General features: G+C 48.6%; 1 long non-coding RNA gene across 2 annotated transcripts; it reads left to right on the forward strand.

Annotated features, from left to right (window-relative positions):
• The first annotated feature begins 9115 nt into the window (after positions 1-9115).
• LOC117800692 lies at positions 9116-22817 on the forward strand. Of its 2 annotated transcripts, none has more exons than XR_004623148.1 (3): positions 9116-9529; positions 19808-19927; positions 20460-22817. It is a non-coding gene; the product is annotated as an uncharacterized LOC117800692 (long non-coding RNA). The 2 variants fall into 2 exon arrangements; XR_004623147.1 differs by lacking the exon at positions 9116-9529 and adding an exon at positions 18893-19520.
• Positions 22818-22881: the final 64 nt, after the last annotated feature.

Raw genomic sequence — 22881 nt, forward strand, 5'->3', positions numbered from 1 at the left:
GTGGGGGGTGGGGATTTGTAGAAGAGATAGCATGGAAGCTGAGCAGTCACAGATAAGTAGGGGCCCAAAGGTGAAGAAAGGCATTCCCTGCGGAGGAAGGGGCGTGAGGGAAGGCCCAGAGGGATGCGAGGGTGAGTCCCATCTAAGGAACAGGGCCCAGGTGGTTGGTGTGGCAAGAACACGGGGCACTCTTGGTGGTGGGGGTAGAAGGAAGCAGGCCACAGAGACAGGTGAGCCAGCACCTGGCCCTAGCCTCTAGAGTCACAGCACAGTGTCTGAAGCAGCAGGGAGATGCTGACTACTCTGGGAGGCAGCCTTTTCTATTTCTTCCATGGTCAGTCCATCAGCCAAGCGAGGGAGAGCCCAGTGGCCAGGGAGGGGAAGAAGCCGGAGAGGCATGAGTATGAACCACGTAGCTGGGGCAGTGCAGGAGCCCACGGGGCTGCATACTGGGGGTGAGAAGGGTCCTATCTAGGGGGCCTGGCATGTAATCCAATAGAATAAAGGCCCGGAGCCCTGTCTCTCCCCTCGGTGCTGCCCTTGATTCCTGCAAGTGAGAAGTGATACACCGTGCTCTCAGGAGGGTAGACGAGAGGAAGGGGAGCAGGGAGGTGAGGGCAGGGAGAAGGTCACCAAAGGGGTGGGAGGCTCTGGGTGCCTGCAGTCCACTGTCTTTGCTCCGGGAGAATCGGGGAGGGCTGCCGGGAGCAGAGCCTCGCAGCCTTGGCTCTCTGAGGGGCCGTGTGGGCAACACCCAGGCTGCAGAAACCACATCCCTGCTCACATCCGGCACTTGTCCCCAACCAAGAGTCCCCCTTCCCTTTCAAATCCTCTCCCCTGGGTTGTGTGCTGGGAGGAGGGGGTCCCTTTGGACTTTGAGTTCAGGCTGTTTACTTCTTTATTATCACACATGCATCTGGCCCCAGGTTTGGGAGCCTGTGGTCATGGTGCATCTGAGGCTCTCCCAGTGATGTGAGCATGCTGGGAATCCAGACTGTGGCTTATATATGTGTGAGTGTCTGGCCTCCAGCGCGGGGCCAGTGCTGGAGATGAGGACAGACGAACACTCATCTCATAGTTCCTGGAAACAGATGGAACTGGCGAGGATATACCTTAGGATCCATGGGGAGGGGTAATTGGGAACAGTCAGCCACCTATAGTCTTTTCCTGATGGATCTCCAGTCCTTCCGTTGCTTAGCGGACGTCTTCCTCTTCAACCTTCCCAGTACGCTTGCAGGCCAGCTGTGGACAAGTGGGTAGCAACGAAGATGCTGCTTTCCTACCTAATTCATTAATTATAGACTTTGTTATGGCAGTTTTAGGTTACAGAGAACTTGAGCAGGAAGACAGAGAACATTCCCGTTTACCCCCTTACCATGCACACACTTTTCCGTATTATTAACATCTCAACCGGTGTGGGACGTTTGTTACCATTGATACACCAATAATGGTGCATGAATATTAACTGAAGTCCACGGCTGACTTCAGAGTTCACACTCTGTGTTATATAGTTCGATGGTTTTTGTAAGTTTTGACAAAAGTCATGTACCCACCATTACAATACCAGACAGAAGAATGCACTGATCTAAAAATCCCCTATGCTCCTCCAGTTCATCCTTCCCTCCCCCTGCCTCAATCCCTGGCGATCACTGATCTGCTTATGTTTCTATACTTCTGCCTTTTCCAGAATGTCTTATAGCTGGGGTCACACAGCATGAAGCCTTTTCAGCCTGGCTCCTCTCCCTTGGCGATATGCATTTGAAATTCCTCCGTGTCTTTTTGTGGCTCGATCGCTCATTTCTCTTTATCACTGAATACCAGTCCACTGTTTACCCATCCACGTACTGAGGGATATGTTGATTGCCTCCAAGTTTTAGCAGCTGTGACTAGAGCGGCTGTAACTAACTGTGTGTGGGTTTTTGCGTGGTCATAGGGTGTCAACCCATTTGGGTGAAAACCTGGGAGCACAATTACTAGATCAGGCCATGTTTAACCTCGTAAGAAACCGCCAAACCGTCTCNTAACCTCGTAAGAAACCGCCAAAGTTGCTGTTTATTTTGCACTCCCTCCAGCAACAAGTGAGGGTTTCCGTTGCTCCCCAGCCTTGCCTGCACTTGGTGTTGTCAGGGTTCAAGGTCTGGGCCACGCTCATAGGTGTGTAGCGGTGTTCCTCTTTTCACTCCTGCCTCCGATGCACCGGTGGGATATCTGCTGTCTGTCAGACACCCTTCGCAGAGGATTTATGTCTTTGTCTCATACATGAGAAGATTAAAAAGCACTGAGATGACTTGCCTCAAGTCGTGCTTTGTCTGAACCCAAATGGGTCTGACTCCAAATTCAGTGCCCATTTTACTCCTTCAGGCTTCATTGCACATTAAATACACAAGAGAGACAGCATGTCATAATGGCCCCCTGTCCCTACACCGTGTAACCCTGAGACAAGAGAGATTTTTTAGTTAAAAGATATTTGGGGCAGGTGGTGGTGCAGCCGGTCAAGCGTCTGACTTGTTTTGGCTCAGGTCAGGATCTCAGGGTCATGAGATCGAGCCCCGTGTGAGGCTCGCTGCTCAGTGGGGAGACTGCTTGTCTCCCTTTCCCTCTGCCCCTACCCCCACATGCATGCATTTCTCATGCTCTAAAATAAATTTAAAAATCTTATTAAAAAAAAAAAGATATTNCCCGTGTGAGGCTCGCTGCTCAGTGGGGAGACTGCTTGTCTCCCTTTCCCTCTGCCCCTACCCCCACATGCACGCATTTCTCATGCTCTAAAATAAATAAATAAATCTTATTTAAAAAAAAAAAGATATCTATGAAATCCATCCAACTCGCTGGAGAAGCGATCCGCTTTGCACGGATAAACCATTACTTCGATCGGAATGCAAAGTAGAAGTCCCCCTGATTCAGCACCCACTTTTCCCAAAGGGAAGAATCTGAGGCTGCATTTTTTTAATGAGGCACTATTTTTACTTATTTATTTATTTGATTGAGAGTGAGAGAGAGAGCACAGGCACACAAACAGGGGAGGGGCCTAGGGAGAAGGAATCTGAAGCAGACTGCATTGAGTGTGGAGCCCAACATGGGGCTCAATCTCATGACCCTGCGGTCATGACTGAGCCAAAGCCAAGAGTCAGACGCTTAACCGACTGAGCCACCCACGCGCCCCTTAATGGGCACTGTTGCTGGGTCTATAGAGGAATGGCCTGAGACGTAAGACCAGACATGGGTGTTGCAAACATTCGGAGTGAGCTCAAAAGCAGGATTCACGCCATCCAGGCCCACAGGGAGGAATGGTCTCTGCAGAACATGAAGATGGGTAGTTGGTGATGTGGATGGATGGGCTGTGGGGCAAGAAGGTCTGGCCATGGAGCGCTGGCCACGTGCCAGGTTTTGTGCTGAATGCTGGAGGGAGAGATGAGTAAGACCAGTGCATGCGGTGATGCTGTTTAGTAAGCAAGGGCGTACATTATGGGGTCACGTATCATGAGCTTGAATTCCAATTCCATCACTTAGTAGCTGTATGATCATGAGCAAGTGACAAATTTGCCAAGCCTCGTTTAGTTTATCTGTGGACTGGGGATGGTCATAGTACTTTTCTCGTAAGATCACTGTGAGCATTAAGTAAGACAATGCGTGTAGAGCACTTCGCATAGTCCTGGTGTAGAGAGGCTTCTCACGACGTCTTATCGCTGTTATGAGGAAGAGAGGCAGCCATGCGGGGGCACGCAGCTGGCATGGGATGAAGAGGCAGGCTGATTTAGCATGGGGTGCCCCCCAGGTGAGGGACAGGATAGCTTCTAGAGTCCGGGATGCAGCTGAATCTTTCAAAGGGTGTCACGTGGCTCCAGCAGTGGTGTGCAAAGGACAGGAGGCAGGCAGAACGTCTCAGTCAGAGAAGGAGGGCTTGCCCTAGATCTCACAGTGAATCAGTGACTGACTTAAGACAAGGGCTCCATGCCTTTGTCTCGGCGGCACTTCTCCTTGAAATGAGTAACTCCCTGGTACTTGGTCCTATGCCTGGTGACCAGCTACCCACCACTCAAGACAGCTTCCAGGAGTAACCTGCTGGCTAAGGACACGGCTTTGGAGTCTGTCTGATCTGTGTTCAAAGCAAGCTTTTCGCCTTACTGGCTGTGTGACCTGTGGTGAGCTGTGTGCCTTTTTCAGTCTCTGTTTCCTCATCTATAAAATAGGGCTAATGACAGTACCTACCTCCTCGGGCTGTTATAAGAATTACATTGTATCATGTATCATGTATGGAAGGGGCTGAAACNTGAGCTGTGTGCCTTTTTCAGTCTGTTTCCTCATCTATAAAATAGGGCTAATGACAGTACCTACCTCCTCAGGCTGTTATAAGAATTACATTGTATCATGTATCATGTATGGAAGGGGCTGAAACAAGGGGTGCTGTGTAAATTGTATCCTCCAAAAATTAGGTTCAAGTCTTAACCTCCCCGTACGTGAGTTTACATGGATTTGGGAATAGGACCTTGACATGGAGGGCATGTCCTAAATCCAATGACTGGCACCCTGACGGGAAGGAGCAGCACACAGAGACAGATGAGGAGGCCATGTGAAGACGGAGGCAGAGATTGGAGGGCTACAGCTCCCAGAAACGTCATGGATTGCTGGGAGCCATCAGAAGCAAGGAGAGGGGTGTGGAACAGAATCTTGCTCAGAGCCTGGAGACGGAACCCACACCTTGATTTCTGGCACCCTGAGCTGTGAGAGAATACACTCCTGTTGTGTTGAGCTACTCGATTTGTGGCAGTTTGTTAAGGTGGCCCCGTGAAACTCACATGCATGGCAAGAACTCAATAAATGGGAAGCATGAGCCTTATTACCATCTGTGGGGCCTGTCTCTATACTCTGGGCAGAACTGGCTTCCTCCTTCTTGATGCCCCAGTATACCCTGGACATCCCTGACACTCTTTAGGGGAGTTAGTTGCTTATATATTGATCTCGGACATAGCACGTTGAGTCCTTCGGGGGCAGGAACCTGTCCGGCTCATCTTTGTGTCTCTAGTGTCCAGCACAGGGCCCGGCACAGAGAAGGTGCTTAGTAAAGATGGGACAAGAATCCTGGTTTTCTGGCTCCCGATTGGCACCCAGTCCCTGTCACCTCTCGTCTGGATGGGATGCTCCCTGATCAAGTGCAGGGCATTTTGTTCCCCTCCCCCTGCCCTTCCCTCGCATCTGGCTGAATTAGGTGTGAATGAATCAAAAACATAAGGATCCCATTTGCTTCCCGCCTGCTTCTTTTTAAGCTTCATGCATTTAGAATTAATCAGCCAAGCATGACTGAGAGTTTTGACAAACCCAAAACATTAGGGAAAGAGTTCAAGATGTTCTGATGGTCCTCAGTGCAGAGGTGGTGAGGCTGTCGGCTCAACCATTTGTTCTGTTTGAGGCCCGTGCAGTTTTGACTAACAGCAGCGGGTGTCAGTCTTCTAGGTGAAGGCTGGAGATGCATCTGGGGGCTCTGATGGCCCAGCCCTCCCAGGGATACTTGGCCCCAGGATGCATGCTGCCCAGGCAGCAGCTAGGGCCAGATGTGCCAGAAAGAGCGCTGAGAGTCTGCCTGGTGTCAGAGCTGCAGCCTTGGCTCAGCACCGGGTCCTAAATGCTGCAGCCCTGGGCCAGCCTGACACCACTCTCCGCTCCTCGGGCTTTAGGTCTCAGTTCTGGAAGTCCACAATGACAGGTGGGATTCAGAGACTGTTGTACGGCTAGACGCGGCTGGACGTGAGAGTCAAGAGGTCAAATGTACAACCTTCTCTCTCTTTACACAAACTAATGAGTCACTTTTTTTCTTACTGCTAAAATAGTAGCTGCCTTTGTGTATGTGTGTGTTGGGGGGGAAGAATCAGAGAGAGAACTATATGTACGGGGAAAAAAACTCACTTATAACTCCACCTTGCAAAGATACCCATCATTAACATTTTATCATATACCCTTCTAGACATTTTCCCATGTATTTATATGTACATATTGCATATAAATGATCACATTGTACCCTGGTCAGTTCCTGGAATATAAATGATGTGCCCCAAACAGAGTAGAGGGATACTCCAATTATACATATAAGCACCTAACTTTTTAAAATAAAATTGAAACAAAATTGGGACTCTAATGTCATGCTTTTCCCATTCTGAGAGCATGGCTATTTATCCTTCAGATTTTTAGCTTCAATGTCATTTCGTTGGAAGCTTTCTTAATTGGTCTAGGGCAGAGTCTCCCACTCCACGTTATCACAGTACCCTGTAATCATACCATGATGTATCATGATGCAGTTAGACATTAAACATTTCCAGGTATAATTTTTGTCTCCCCAGCCGGACTGTAATGTAGTCAGGGGTGAAGCAGTGACTGCCTTGAGCCAGGACGTTGCCCACCATTCCTCTCCAATCCTACCCGTGGCTCAGTCTGCAGTCCCTGAATTCCTGGGTGAAGGGAAGTTCTGGGCCCCTTGAAAATGGACCTTGCTCCATACACACCTTAGCATCCCTGTGAGTATCTTCTCAGTCTACCCCAAAGGAACCTGCTGCCATTTAAACCCAGCAATTGTAGCCCAAGGAAAGACAAGTGGCGAACCTCTTGGAATTCTATTTGGTCCTGGCTCCATTTAAGAGCTGGCGATTCTGAACCGCACTGTGTTTCACCATTTAAAATCGGGGTTGGGGGGGGTTGGGGAAGGACCTCTGTAGGTCAGATAATAGAGATCTCACTTGAGTACCCTTCATAGAAGGACAATGGGGCACTAAAGCTCCTTGTCATTATTACTCCAGTCTAGAAGCCTAGCTGGGATGGGTCTCTTCGGTAACTGATGGAAATTGCACACAGCTTCCTGATCTATGGGGAGAAAGGATCACACAGAAGCCATTAATATTCACCAGTTACACAAAAACAAAAACAACAAAAGTCACATAACATTTCCGAGGAGTGTTAGAGATGCTATCACAACCATCAAAGACTTGAAAAGTACAGGCAGGTGCTTCCTAGCTCATCCCAACTTAACCTTTTCATTTGCCAGAGTAAAGTTAGCTATGGGGGCTCTCTGGCCCCTCTGGACACTTGCAACCATGAGGTAAACAAAGGTAGAAAGTTCGGCTTGTGTGCTTAATTCCCGCCATTGAAGAGAACGTATTCTGGCTGCACAGTGAGGACAGTGAGGACTATGGAGCTGATTCCTCTGGTCTTGTCATATGACTATGTTCCCGTGGAAAGGTTTACAAGACACTGTTAGACCCTTCAGGAACAGGACCACGAAGGACTGAGATGCACTGAAACGTGAAGTGTTGGGTCACCTCACTGGAGAAGACCCCTGGTTAGTTGTGGTCCTGACGGAAGACCGGAACTGTGAATTGCGCTGTGGATGGGTGACCTCGTCATGTTAGTTCTGGATTTGTGCCAACTTGCATAAGAGGAACTGTGTTTTTTACCTGCATCTTCTTGCTCCGTGGGGAAGGAGGCTCTAGGGGACTGAGTAAGGTGGAGGTGAGAGTGAAGCCTTCATCGTTTTGCTCCTTTGTCTTCTTCTGATTAAAACTTTGATTGGGTCTCCACCTCCAGCGAGCTCTGCTCCTCAGACTGGCGTTTCTATACTCCCAGGAGGGCTACCCATGGCCATATGTTGAAAGACATAAGGCCATCTGCTGGGTATTCATTCCACTTAAAGAGTTGGGAAAAATAACTTTTTTTTTTTAAAGAGGAAAGCCAAAATTTTATTATGAAGGAGAATGCAAAATGCACACAATTTTTTTTTATAGCAGAAAAGATGAAATTTCAAATAAATTTTATGTTTGTAAGAGGCTGTATTGGACTTTGGTTCCTCCTTGGCTTCCCTGTAAGCCCATCCATCTATACGCCTGCCTATCATTTGGAAAACTTCCGTGGAAGAGGTCACACAGTGTTGATGTACTATACTGTTGCATGGCCTGTCTTCCAAGAATTGGCCCTTGCTTCTCTACTGGCTTCTCCCCTGATGTTTTCCATCACATTTCCTGAGCTTAGGTCACACACTGCCTTCTTTCCCCGAATGTGCCACTGACTTTCACACTGCTCTGCTTTCCTACTCTCTCTTAGAGGTTTTTTTTCTTACAGGCAGAATGGATAATATTCGGGATCTAGCTTTGTGCCGGGTTCTCCAAACCTTTGTCTCCTACCACCCCCTCCCCCAAAGTCAAGGTACTAGTCAAGTGAACAGTTTTTTTTTTTTTCAAATACCTCATTTATAATACTTAACACCCAATCCATCTTTGTTTCCAGATGATTGCTCGTGACTGTTGGTCTGTATATTATTGTTTATGTGACTGTTTCGCATGAGGTTGTTGGAGAAGAAGATGAATCTAAGCCCATGGCTCTTTGCCTAGCACCGAGCACACTGCCTGGCAAAAAATCTTAAGCACATCTGAAGATATTTTTGCTAAATAACTGAATGAATGCATCGGGGAACGCATCATCAGGACCCTGCACGGCGTTGAATGCCAAGCCTCCAGAATTTCAGTCTCTGCTCACTGGTGCTGGTGCTGGGGTTTCTGGTCCCATAAACAGCTGCCCCGTTTAAATTATTTGCTCTTTATTTTTTTTTCTAAGCCCCAAAGACCTCTGAGGCACAATAACCTCTTCTGCATAAGATTTGCAAGTCATCAATTCCTGACCATGGGCCATTTCCTTTGTCAAGGGGAGAAAGTGATTCCCTGCAGTCTTCTGAATTTACAAAGAAAAGCTGTCCAGATGTGTCTGGCCTACCTCTCCCTCACAGCCCCCCTAATTTTTCCTCCAAATGAAATTCATTCCTGGGGAGGGGAGAGAGGAAGGATTAGGGAGTCCACTTGCAGCTTCTTTCAAGCTTTGGGGGAGGGCAGATGGTTCCTGTCAGTGTTTTCTTTACATGCAGATTTTGTTCCTTAAGGCAAAAATGCAGGCTAGGAATACCCAGGCTGGCTTTGCTTGCAGGCCTGGTGGGGGAGTGGTCCTCCAGGTGGGGTCAGTGCAGGAGAGGGAGAGACCTGGCTCTTGCTGGCTTCCAGGATGTAAGAGGTGTGCCCAGTCTCCCGTCTGGGCCGAGTTCTTGCTTCTTACAGTGAGTCATGCTCGAAGTAGCTCTAGAAGCAGGAAGCTCTGGAATAGCCGGGTGGGGAACCGTAGATGAGTGAGGATTTATTTATGTTTCGCTTTTAAAAATGGGGGCGGTGTGTTGGGACGGCGAGGACAGAGGTGAACATTCTAAGCAAGCAAAATAACGTGCGTATTTGGTGGTGGTGACCATTTGGTAAATTAATTTCAACCCTATAAATGTTTGTTGAGTATCTAGTGTTAAAAAACGATTAAAGATGACAATTTAGGTGATACAAACTCGATTTAACGCTTCGTGAAGCTGACCAGCTCCATTTGGAGAACTGCAACACGGGGCAGAAGGTAGGAAGCTTTCACAGGGTAAAGAATAAAGAACAAAGAAGAGAAAAGTGGAAAATACCGATTGGCTGGGTCCACATAGTCAACCTGGTTTGGGGTGAGAAGGAGCAAGGAGGTAAGTGCAGAGACCATAGCTGGCTTGGCATTTGGGGCTGGCTGAGCGGATACACTGTGTTGTTTTTCGGAAGGCATCTAAGTCTCGGCTTGCTGGCATGGCACCCTTGGCAGGAGCAGCTCCTTCTTGGACCTAGAAAGTTATTTCGACGCTAGTATGTGCCAGATATGTGTGTTTATGGATCCGTCCCCCGTGAGGCAGTAAGTCACTTGTGGACGGGGTAGGGGGTGCAGGGGACTGTCTGCTTTACAGCGAGATCATATAGATTCGGAGAGAGAGGTGGTTTCAAGATGAATCAGCCCTCTGCACCAGGCCCGGTGCTGGATGGCAGCGATCAGAGTTGGATATGGCTTCAGTCTGAGGTCAGTGTCCTAGTCTCACAGTTACAGTGAGGTGGAACCATGTGTACAAAGTTCAGAAGAGCACAGGGAAGGGAGTGATGGTGCATTCAGCTCGGCGGCGTCAAGGACATCCTCGAAGATTATGAGTCAGAACTGAGTTCTGAAGGAAAAGTAGGATTTCTTTGGCTGGACGGGGAAGGGGAGTTTTAGGCCGAGGAACAGCACATGCTAATCCTCAGATGTATGAAAGAGCAGGTCCATTTGGGGGGAGCTAGGAGTCCTGTAGTTTATATTTCCAGAGTGTTTGTAAAACAGTTATTTCTGAAGTACCTACTGTGTGGCAGGAACTGTTCCAGGTGCTGGGTTATGGGAGTAACCAAGGTGGATGCATTTCTTTCTCGTTTGCTTTCTGGTTCGCTATGCCTGCCATAACCAAGTACGCAGACCGGGTTCTACCCAATGGGGAAAATCCACTTCCATCTTGGGTCTCAGAGATGAGATTCTTTACCACCAAAGGAAGTGGAACAAAACAATCTCTGATGATGGCAGCCCAGGCAGGGCGCCGTGTCCTGACCCCCTGTGCACCTGAGGCCAGGTAGACACGGAGGCCCAGATCAGGGAAGACTGGCCAAGTGTCAGCTGGGTTCATTTCTCGTTAGCCGGAGGCATGGACTGTGGACGCCATGGTGGATAGAGCCTTGCACTTCAAAACAAGTTCTGAAGTGGAAACTGAGAACACAGGCCCCCTAGAAAGTGACCGTGTCAGCCCTGACCAGTAGGACAAGAGCAGGAAGTGGCTCTCGGAAGGGGAACTGCAGAAGCTGGGCAGAAGAGGGGAGAAATCCACCCAGGTCAAACTGAGAGTGGCAGGAAACTCTCCCTGGTTCCTCACGGAGAAGCCAAGCCTCTGTTGATTGTTCAGGGCAATGGCTCTTAAAGTTTCATGTGCCTGAGAATTTCTTGGAGAGACTATTATACATGCCAGGGATGGGGAGGGAAGCCCTCGGGAAGGGGAGTCTGCGATGGGACCCTGGAGCCAGCACTTTGAACAGCAGTTCAAATGTTTAGGCTGCAGGTAGATGGACTGCCCATCACACACTTCGAGGAATTCTGCATTGCTAGATACAAATAGGACTTAAAGTAACTGGATGAGAACCCATGTATAGTATTCTGTTCTGTGTCGTTTTTGATGAATTCTTTTGGGTCACAAAAGTCTCCAGTTGGAGCAGTTGTGCAGACATTGATAGATAAACATCTGGACCAGGCGGACCGTGCCTGACTAGCTTGGTCACCATTCTGCTGCCTGGAGTGGCAGCACCAGTTCAGACTGCTGACTCACGGGGTGCCTGGGGAGCAGGCTGAGGGTTTCAGGATGACTTCGCTCAAGTCCCCAAAGCAAGTGGAAGGAAGAGGGAGAAAGCTTTGTTATGTCATTTTAATACGATTACTCACCACATTTATCGAGAGCCTGCTCTGTGCCAGGCACTTGCGTTGCCCAGAAGCAGACCCCGAGACAGAGCCTGGAAGGCAGGTAGTTGAATGTGTGATGACCTTAGGCAACACCCATAGGGAAGTGAGACGGGCAAGGGCAGGGAATCAGGAAAAAGTTATGGCGAGCAGCTGGAGCTTAGTCACACCGGGGTCCTCTGGGGTAGGGGGACCAACGGACCCAGCTTACCTGGGATCAAGGGGCTTGTCCCTGGCGAATCCGGATGCAACAGTCGTTCAATTTGGGAGTCAGTGCAGTGTGTATCCCTGCAGTTTTCTTAACTGGGGGTGAGGAAACTGGGTTCTTTATCCATCAACTCACCACCTGATTGGTCAGAAATGATGCAGTTTCTAGATCCCCAACCTGGATATCAGTTTCAGCTTGCCCCTCGTAAGAAGTCCTGAGTGCTGAGTAAACCAGGCTGTCTCTGCATCAGGTGCAAGCACTGGGGTGCTTCTCACGGCATCCCCCCACCTTCCATATATATTTCCTGGCCTCGCTTCCTCTTCTCTTCACTCTCACTGCCTGGGCTTGTACCTTCCAAGTAAAGCATCAATGCTGTAATCCTTGCCTCAGGCTCTGCTTTCTGGAAGCATTGGCCTAATTTGGCTGGGATTTAGGAGACCTGAGTTCAAGTCTCAGTTCTCTGGCTGACTGGCTGTGTGACTTTGGAGAAGTAATTTTCCTCTTCCAGGCCTCAGTGTTTTCACCTCCAAATGCAGAAGTAGGAGTATAAGGTCTCTTAGTTCTCTGATCTTATAAGATTCCCTTGAAAGAGCCTTGTGAGTTCCGGGCTACGCAGTAAGCCACAAACTCCTTTCAATTTAGGCTGGGTTTTTTTCCCCTCCATCATTCTTAACTTAATGAATCTTGTTTTCCTGGGCCATTGTTATTTAAAAGGAAAAAGGAGACCGGGAGAAAGCAAGTTAGGAAACTCAAGGCCTCTATGCCCCAGAGAAATTTTCCTAAAACAATCTATCTTATTGGGGGGGAGGGGGCAGGGAACGGCAGGGGGAGACTTACTTTGCAAGGAAATTTAGTCATTCAAAAATGGCCTTTGAAACCAAAGACTATGGAAAAGTTTAAGGAAAAGCACAAAGTGATTGGGGATAAATAGTTCCATATGAGTTACTGGGTATAATATTCCTCCTTGTACTACTCAACGCTGGGCGAGAGTAGACACTGCATGCTTGGTGTGTGCTAACAGATGTGTGTTTAGGTTTAATGGGATTTTAGAAGGGTCAAGAATTCCCCCAAAGAGTACTTACTGCAGTCTGCTCTCTGAGGGTCACAAGAAGCCACTGAAAATCCCACCTTTTTTTTTTTTGTTGCTGGCCCTGACAAGTTTTGTTTGCTTCTCTCTATGGTAAATAGCTTGGAAGAGTGGATGGTAAATAACAATAATAATGGTGATCATATTAACAGTAATCTGAACAATACTGTGTATCAATGTGTGATGCATTCACTCCCTTGGGTTTCAAAAAAAGTTCAGTAGCTTGTCCAAAGTCACACGGCAGTGGAGGCGAACCTGAATTTGAATCTGGTAGGCCCCAAAGTCTGTGCTTTGGTAACTGTGTGAAATAGGAAGAGGGGCTGTGAATTGGTCAGAAGCATTGCAGGTATAACTTCCAATATAACTGATAGATGTTTGCTTCTTTGGGTGATAGACAATTAAACAGATACTATGGGCCAGGTCTTGCAGTTGCAAAGAGGAATCAAATATAGCTCTTGCTTTCTGGGAGCTGACGTGCTAATAGGAAAGATAAGGTACGCATGGATGGGTCACTGTATACTTCAGACACAGATAATTACCACCCAGCAGACAGGGGTGAATAGGCGGCCAGGGACAATTACAAGGAACATTGAGGGGAAGGATCTTGCATTGGCAAAGGCCTTGGCTCTGGGGTTAGATCATGGTTAGAAATCTGACTCTACAATTTCCTAGCTGTGTGACCTCAGTCAAGTTACTCAACCTCTCTGAGTCTCAGGTTCAAGGAAGGTAGATCATTTAAAGAGGACCTTCAAGGCGGTACGAGATTTGAGCATATGGAAATACAGAAGAAAGAAACACATTAAAATTGATACAGGATTATGGGTAAGTTCTTCAAATATTTTTTTCTATGTAAGGATATAAAACATACATAAAAGTAATAGCAAGTATTTTTGAATTTTAGGATTGACAGTAGTATTTTGTTTTGTTCTGTTTTGTTTTGTTTTTTGAGGGAGATTTCTTTATTGCTTAGGAAAAACATTTAAATAGGATTTGGGTTTTGGGGAGGCACAGCCAGAAGCTGGCTTGCAGGGAGAGGCTGTAGCAAAGTGTGCTAAATTGTTCTGCGTAGTCAGTCGGGACATGTTCTCTCCCTGGGTACAGAGCAAGGCAGGTTGGCGCCCGTGACTCCTTGTTTGACAAGTCTGCCTCCTTTTACTCATGGGCACAAGCTGTCCCAGATTTCTCGGCCTTTCTTGCCAGGAGGCATAGCCGTTCACTCTAGCCACTGGACCAGGTGGAAATTTCACATGCCACTTGCAGGCTTGCCCCACAAAATGCTTTCACGTAGGATTCCCTCTCTTCCCCTGTGGGCAGCCTGGGTGTTGAAATCCGATTTTAGAAATACTTTATGTGAAAAAAAAGTCTCTGGGACTTGACAAGTATGCCAGATGGGGATCTGTTCCTGGGGGTTGTCGCCACTCATCCTCCCGGGATGGAGAAAGTGTTCCTGATGGTCACTCCGAAACAGTGTAATCAAACTCCCCGTGCTTAGGTCAGATGATGGCCTTCCTTCTTCCACGCTGAGTAAACAGTTTATTTATCATCGGTTCTTAAGTTCTCCAGCTACACAGCTTGCGTGGTTTTCTGGAAGTGGTATGACCTTGGTCCCATTCACATGCTCCGGGTCCGTACTCCCCGCCCCCCCCTTACTGCCCCCCGCCAAGAGGCAGGATCTGGGCGGGCAGGGCAGATGATCCTGTTCCCCGGAAAGCAGAGATCATGTCCGGTTCCGACTGTCACAGAATGTGAGTCGGGACCCCCGCAAAGCCAGTGTGAGTTTGGCTGAAACGTGGCAGGCATTTATTATCTTATTTTATCTGCTACAACGCTGTGGGCTGGTTCTGTGAGGATTTTCTCGTCACACAGATGGAAACCAACATTCAGGGAGGCTACGTCCCCTGGGCACAAGGTGTCGTAGTCGGGGACAAATCCTGGTCGTTCTAGTTCCGGAGCCTGTGCTCTTGACCAAGGCACCAGGAGGGATGCTGACAGTAACTGGCCCTGTTTAGCCTGGGAATGAGAAGGAAAGACTCAGAGGGTACAGTTGCTGTCTTCAAACCCCTGGGAGGCAGAGGGATGAACTGAAAAGACTAGAGGGCCGGCAAGACTGGAAGCATCTGCAAAGGCACACAGCTTGTGAACGGCGGGGCCAGAACTGTGACTAGGGACTTGCGACACTGATTTCTGCGTCCGTGAAAAGGAAAACAATCACCGCGTCACAGAGCTGTTGGGAGGGTTAGATGAAGCCACACTGGGAAACTATGTAGGCCTGATGCTTAGTTAAGTGCTCAATAAATATTTAATTTCCACCCTACTTGTTCTTTCCCCTGAAGAGCTGATGTGTGGAAGAAGAATTTTGTTATATGGTCCTCAGCAGACTAAAAAGGACAGGTTTCAGAGAGGTGAATTTTGGTTCATAGCAGGGTGCGTTTTCAATTCTATTCAACAGATTGAACCAGACACCTGCTAGGTGCCAGGGCCAGAGTTGGGCCTGGGGAGGGGTGCAGGAATAAGTAGGTTGTGGACCCTGCCCTCCGAAGCAGCCACCCCACGCTGCAGGCTGGCAAGGTGAGAAGGGCCGTCACGGGCTTGGTAGAACGTATCTCATTCTGTTTGAGGACCTCAGGGAGGTGGCTGGGGGAAATAGAGTCCTGGGTCCTGGAGGGGCTTCTGCAGGTGGCCGGATAACCAGTTGGCTCTCAGGGACCCTAATAAGGCAGCTGCCAAAGATATTTGGAGCTCTTGCCACCAAATACTGCAGCCTGCGTACACACATCCCCAGACTGACCACAGCACGCCCTGCGGATTGTCTGAAAGCTCCCCCGGAAGACAGTCTGTTTTAAGCAGCCCGAGGCAGGGAGACTGGGCCTGAGAAGAACTCAAGTACCAATCCTGCTGGAGAATAGATCCCCGAGGGGGCTGGGTTATGAAGGCCCCGTGTGTGTGGGAGGTGGAAATGTAACGGCAAGTGTGCTGGCCAGGACGGCTCTCCATCTAGACACGAAAGGACTTGCTGTCTCACTTCATTCGGGGCTGGGCTCAAGTGTCACCTCCTCAGAGAAGCCTTCCCTGACTACCTCGTTGCCACTTTCTGTCTCCATCTCCTGCATGCTTCTCCTTCTCTGTGCTCACTCTGGTCTAATGAATGAATTGCCTGATGGGTGAATTGTTTTTCTCCGTGACTAGAGATGTCAGTTCCACGGGGAGGGCGCTTATTTGTTTAGTTCATTGTGGAACCCCTGGCCCATCTGTAAAATGGAGAAATCAAAACCCACTTCTCAGCTTTGTTGGGAGGTTTACGTGAGGTCACATTTGGAAAACACGTGGCTCCTGACGTGTAGTACTCAATAAATGTTCCTTCATTCCCTCTCCTCGTTTCCTCAGAAGACTGTTCTGCTGCTTGACTAGGTTTCCTACTAGTATTTACCCAGTGAAGGGAAAGGTGTGCCTCGGTTTTCTTGTCTGTAAAATGGGCTGACAGTAACTTCTACCCCAGGGCTGTGGGGAAGAGGAACTAAGACGAACCGTGGAAGGCTCTCGGCACAGGACACCATGCCTTGTACATGGCAAGGTCTCAGTCGAGGTGAGCAAGGGGAAGACGGGGTTTGTGGGGCATGTGGCAGGAAGCTGCCAAACTGCCTCAAGAGAAGGAGGGAGCTGAGAAAAACTTGACAATGGGGACTGTGACCAATACTTGCCTTGTCCCCAGCGTCAACATGGGGCTTGAAGCACCCTAGCTGAGTGACTCTGCAAATGAATGGATGATCCTATTCAGAAGCGAACTGTATTCCCACACCGGGCGCTGGGCAGATTCTGAGTCCTACAGCTCTAATAGTCACTTTCCACAGGTTCTTGAGCACTGACTGGCCCCAGGACTGGCCGCTCTGTCCTTCCCCCTACTTCCCAGAAAGGTTCTGTCCACTCAGCTGCAGACGCAGACATGTAGACGCAGAGGCTAGCACGCTGACGCGGTGACCGCAGAGGCAGGGGACAGACGCAGGTCCCCGCTGACCCAGACACTGGGGTCAGAGTGGCAGGACCACACGCCCGCTTTCTTGGCGGTGGGCTGAGTTTGGCGCCTCTCGAGGAAAGGGTGAAAGAGCGATGACCCGTGGGACAAGAAGACGGGGGGCTCCCGTACAGTCCTGATCTTGATCAGGGGAGGCTCCCCCCCCCCCCCCGCCCCTGTCGTCAGCGCCGTGCACCTCTGCGTGGCTCGGAAAAATGGGCTTGCTTGTCCTTCCCTGAAGGGGGTTCGTGTCCTCGATCTTGAGGCTGGATTACTTGGCTCCTTGCCTCTCTCCTTCGAGTCTGCAAGCGCTCTGGGGCGAGGCTCTGCGTTCTGCTCTGGGGTCCCTGTAATATCTGCCACAGCGTGTGTAGACTGAGACTCTCTTTCTGGGTGCACCCCTCATGGCTCCCCATTGGGTACCTCTTTTTTTTTTTAAGATTTATTTATTTATTTATCTGAGATGGAGAGAGAGAGCGTGCACGCAAGAGAGTACAAACGGGGAGCAGCAGAGGGAGAGGGAGAAGCAGACTCCCCACAGAACAGGAAGCCCAATGTAGGACTTGATCCCTGGACCCTGGGATCATGACCCAAGCTGAAAGCAGATGCCTAACCAACTGAGCCACCCAGGCACCCCCACTGGGTACCTCTTGTGCCAACTGCCCAGACAACCCTCGTGTCTGAGGCCGTAGTCCATCTGTCCATTCCCTCGTCCGGCACTGCCTGCTAGAAGGACCACAGGCTTTGGAGCCAGAAACACCCCTGACTAAGCCTGTCTAGGAATCACATGTAAAACTGGGAGGCTATCTTGCAGGGTTGTTATAAACATTAGTAATCCTGCGTCTAGATCAACTGAATTTTGTATTCAATAGATCTTCGTAATTATTAAATATAAATTCTTGTTTAAAACTACGGTAAACCCTTCAGCATAATAAGCACAGCATTCAACTCCAAAAACACACTGCAATCTCAACATGTTAACAAGTCTAGAGAAGGTGTTTAAAAGTCTGAGACGTCAGCACCCCACTGCTGGAGTGGACTGAACGCAGCCCGTGCAGGTTTGGACACGGCAGCTGACACAGAGGAGTGTGCCACGGGATGACACGGTGGCAGCTCGTCCTGCTTCCGGGAGCTCCTTCTAGAAGCCTGGGCTGTTACGCAAGGGGTTAGGAGTGCCTGGGTGCACAGTCTCAAACCCTCAAAGGGGAAGGTGGGGATCAGTTCAGTCCTCTCATGTCAGTCCTTGGGGAAGCGGTGGGGCTGTGATAAATGAGAAGCAAGGTGTCCTCGTTCCCTTCGGGCACGGCTCCACCCCGAAGTTCACTGGGGAGGCTGTTATTTTGAGCACCGCTCTCTTTAATGTGTTTAATCTGTCCACCTGGATGGGATGTGAGGACTTCTTGTCCTTCTATTAGATGTCCATGTGTCTGCTCCGTTGATGCTATTATCAGAGTAAAATTAATTATCTGAGAGGCTGTGCTCCTTCTGACTATTTCCTCACCCACTTAGGGTGTTCAGGTTTGGGGGGCGCCAGGAGTTGCCAGACATGAGCTCCTTGGCCACTGCAGAGGCTGTGGAATGGAATGGAGCAGAGGCTGTGGGCGGTGGCACTGGGTTGGGCTGAGGCATGTCTGCTGAAAATGCACAGCTGGGACGCTGTCCCTAGCAGCCGCTGGAACCCAGGAAATCCCCCTGTGCTTCTCTGAGCTCCTCTGATTAAAGTTAGCCCTAGGGTTTAGCATCTGACAAACATTATTGACCTATGCCAGGAATTGACTGTTGGAGGCTCTTCTTGTTCTATGCCTTTTCCCACAGATCTCTTTGGCCTTGGACTTGAGGTCCTGTTCCTCCTTTAAGATCCAGACCGGATGTCACCTCCCCTTGGCAGAGGAAGGGGCCCTCCCATGGTCTTGTGGCGTGTGAGAGCCTCTGCGTCACTTGTATTTCCTTCGTACAAGGGTCTAGTACTAGGCCTGGTATATAGAGACCCCCCCTTGCCTAGAGCGTTCTCTTTCCTTCTAGCCAATCCCCTTCCACTTCATTAATGCTTCCTTAGTCTTCAGGGCTCAGCTGGACGCTCGCTTAATCCAGGAGGCCTTTCTTGGGCCCACAGATGAGCCCACAGATAAGCCCACCCTCTACCGTGCTTCCATAGCTCTCTGTACCCCCCTCATCGCACTGCTCATCATTGTCCACAGTTGTATGTTTGATCGTCTCTCCTTCCCTCTGGAGTGTCAGCTTTGGGAAGACAGAAGACCTGCTTGGTTTTTTTATTGCTGTATTCTCAGTAATCTTCCCCCACTCAGCGCTAGGACGTGCCCAATAAATATTGAATGAATGAACGCGTGCATGAACGCATGAATGACAAAGCCTGGGTTCAGGTCCCAGAGTGGCCCCTTAGCTATGTGATCTCAGAAAAGTCAGTCTTCTACCTTGAGCCACAATTTCTTCATTGCTGAAGGGATAGATCAGCGCCCAAATCCCTTCCAGCTCTGACACTCTGCTATCTCATGACCTATTTTATCCGCTATCTATAGTTCACGTTCTGGCTCATCCAGCATGAGTCATGCCTCAAGAACTTGAGGCTCTTACTCACTTGAAGGACTTTAACATTCTTCGGAGAACCTTTCACTCTTCAAATATTATCTTTCTGATGTGATCCTTGGCAGCGTCGCGGATCCCGCCAGCTCATGCAGGTCGGGTCGCTCCAAGCCTTACCTACTCTCAGTTCCTGGCAGCCCTGGCCTCGTGCGTTCCCAGCAGGGGCCCCAGAAGAGGGTAGGGTCTGCCAGTCCCGTGATGGAGTGTGTTGTGATTCTCATGCGGCCTGAGAGGAGGGGGAGCTGTGACTCAGTATTTGGGAAACGTTGGCTTGTGGGGTGAGTAAGAGCAGACTGAGGCTCTGTGGCTGGGGAAGTGGTGAGTCTAGTTAATGGGAATTGAAGCTGGAAGGCCAAGGTCATTTCCTGCCATTGCCACTCCCACTTCTTAGCTGTGTCCTCATTAACAGGTAATCAGTCCTTTTCCATCTGTAAAATGGCTCCACGAGCACACAGCCTACTCACTGCCCAGTGGGGCTGGGACGTGCGGAGGGAACATGTTTCCATGTTCACTGAGTGACTACTGTGTGACACAACTTGCATCTGTTATTTAATCCAATTCTCAGGACAGTGCCATGTGGTCAGGAGGTGAGATGAGATTCTGCTCTCCATTCTGGGTTCCGTGCAGCAGTCTGGATCCTCGACCTCTGTTCCACCTGGAACGCTTTTCTGCCCCAGCTGAGTAGGTGAGCGCTCCCTGGTCAAACACGTTCATTTACTCCATATTCCCCCCATCAAGCAGGACTGCCCAGAGCGTTTTCTAGTAACAACATGCACCCTCGGGGACTCAGTGGTACAAAGTAACCAGGATTGAAAGGGAAAGTCTCCGGCTACTCCAGAACTCCGTGTTTTCTGCTCGGCAGCCTGGAATAGGGCCCTGTGATGTTCAAGTTGTTAAGGCAGCACCTCCCTACCCAGGACTTCCCAAGGCAGCCATGCTCAGTGACCCCACTTAGGGAAGTTTACTTTTCATCCCTGTGACTCTGGGCTCTGCTCACGTTTGGCAGGAAGTTGAACTGGTTATAACCACCTGGTTATTCTCAGGCTCCTCTGTGCCCTTGATGAATAGGCCAAAAAAGAGGTCCCGGTGCTTTCTCAGGTGATTAATCCTGATGACCAACGGGGAAATAGGGTTTGTGCTAACCAAATTGGACAGGGAGGAGTAAGAAGTTCCTCTGTGGGTCTCCTACAATTTTTCCCCCTTTTTTGTGTGTTCAGGAATTTAAAAAAAGAGAAGAATATGAAGTCTCCCTACTGGTCAGCCCGCCGGTGGCTCAGATCCCTAAGGAGTGAAGATTGGGTGTTTGGTTTGGGTCATTCCACGAAGTCAGGGTTTCTGAGCAGCTGAGATGCTGGCTGAGAGCAGAACAAACATAATATTTAAGTCTCTTTTTCTCACTACAGTTTCACGGTGTGTTCTCATGTTGTCTTATCACAAATCCCCCCCTTCTTCCCTTGTTCTCTTGTGTGACTTGTGTGTGGTGGTGGGGGCAGAATTTATGGTGTTGTCACTGCACTCCAGCACATTAAGAGACTTGGAATAGAACCAGAGGAGGAGTAAGCATCACCCAGAGACCCTGGACTGCTTGCCCAGCCGAGCACTGAAATCTCTGGGTTGGCCCCTATGCAGAGGGCAAGCACGCTCCCGTGAGTGGAGAGCTCCTTGTGTTAGATTCCTGTTGTTGTGATCGTTGTTGGCAGTTAAAGAGGAGACTGACTGTACAGGACATTGTATGTTTTCTGCCCAATTTTCAGCATTTTTCGAACCCCAGTTTGGAGACTTTCAGCCTTATGGGTCTGGCTCCTCAAGGCTTCGCGGGTCAGACCCACTTGAAGGAGCAGCGTGAGGAAGCAGAGCCTGCTCAGAAACAAGGGGCTGGCAGGTGCAGTGGCGGGGCGCCCAGCTCTGGTGCGGAAGCCGCACTGTTCGGATGGCTGCAGGGGCAGTTACCACTTGTGCTCTGTGGGGCTGCGGCTGCCCCAGCGGGTTTCTCCTGACACTAGGCTTCCAGGCATCAATCTGGAGCTTTCCATGAACTTGTCCTCTAGCTTCCTGGTACCTTTGAAATCAACTGCTCTCTTTCACTTAATCGGTCAGGTTCTGATTCTTGCAGGAAGAAAGTCTGACATATAGAAATTGGAGAAAATAGCAGCAGCAGCAGTAACAATAACAACAACAACAACAACAATAACAATAATAATAATAAAAGAAAGCCTTTATCGAGCACCTACTGTGTGCCAGGCACCATATTTTATGTTAGATATGCATGATTTCATTTCTTCCTTTCAACAGTCCTACAAGCTTGGTACAGTTTCATTTCTTTGTTTTGTTTTTTTTAATAGAGAAGGTAGCTAAGGCTTACAGAAATTTCAAAGTATGTCCAAGGTCACAAATTAGGAATTTATACCCATGAAGCTTGAAAGGCACTAGAACATAAATCAGGATAAGACTTGTGTGCCTGAAGAGTCAAGACTACAAAATCATGTCCTAGATTTCTATTATGGGGAATTTTAAAACATGCGACATGCACAGAAAGAGAAAATATTCTTACAAACCTTGATGTACCCATTAGTCCAGTTTCAGCAAATCATCAATATACAGGACAGTATAATATGCTTGGTACTACTAGTTTAAGGATATAGAAGGTATCTCTACTGAGTTTTCTCGAATGTTGTGAGGTTTAAGAGTGTGGAGTTGGAAGTGGTTGTATATATAAGAGCAGATTTAATTATGTTATATTAAATTTTCAAACCACATAAAATTTTAAATTTGCATGTCTAGATATGAAAAGGCAAACAGTAAACTCTGCCACTGCTGTGACTTGCAAAAAAAATCTTTATTATAGAAAAAGCTCATATATGGTGATAAGAAAATCAACAAATATAGCAGAAAATGGGGTCAAGGGTGTGAACATATAGTTCTTAGAAAAAGATCCAACAATAGCCATCAAGCTTACTGGTAATCAAAACAATGAAAACAGAAAAATGCTGTTTTCACCTATGAAATGAAAAAAATATAAAGTAGGTATTTGTTCACATTCTGCTGAAGGCAGGATGATTTCATGGATCCCTACTGGAAATGAACTTGACAAAACATATTAGGGACTTAAAGGAGTTTATACCCTTTGATCCAAAAATTCTGGCAAGAGAATCTTCTCCAAAAGAAATTAGGAGAGGTGCAGAAAAAATTTCTACTCAAAGAATTTCATTATAGCATGAATTGTAAGAGCAAAAATATTGGAGAAGTTCCGAAGCCTAACAAGAGAACAGTTGTGTAAGTTACGGTGTGTACATAGATGGAACGTTGTCCGTTTTCTCTGGAAAATGGTCATCTATGTAAAGTATGATTTCATTTACGTACAGTTTATCTTTCTCTCTCTCCATACATACACACATACAGAAAAAAAAGCCCCAACGCTGAGAGATATACACCGATATGTTCACAGGGTAGTTATATGTGGATTGTGGGATTGTGGGTTTAAAAATTTTATTCTAGGGGCGCCTGGGTGGCACAGCGGTTAAGCGTCTGCCTTCGGCTCAGGGCGTGATCCCGGCGTTATGGGATCGAGCCCCACATCGGGCTCTTCTGCTATGAGCCTGCTTCTTCCTCTCCCACTCCCCCTGCTTGTGTTCCCTTTCT

The sequence above is a fragment of the Ailuropoda melanoleuca genome, chromosome 2, assembly GCF_002007445.2.
Source record: "Ailuropoda melanoleuca isolate Jingjing chromosome 2, ASM200744v2, whole genome shotgun sequence".
NCBI classification, from domain to species: domain Eukaryota; kingdom Metazoa; phylum Chordata; class Mammalia; order Carnivora; family Ursidae; genus Ailuropoda; species Ailuropoda melanoleuca.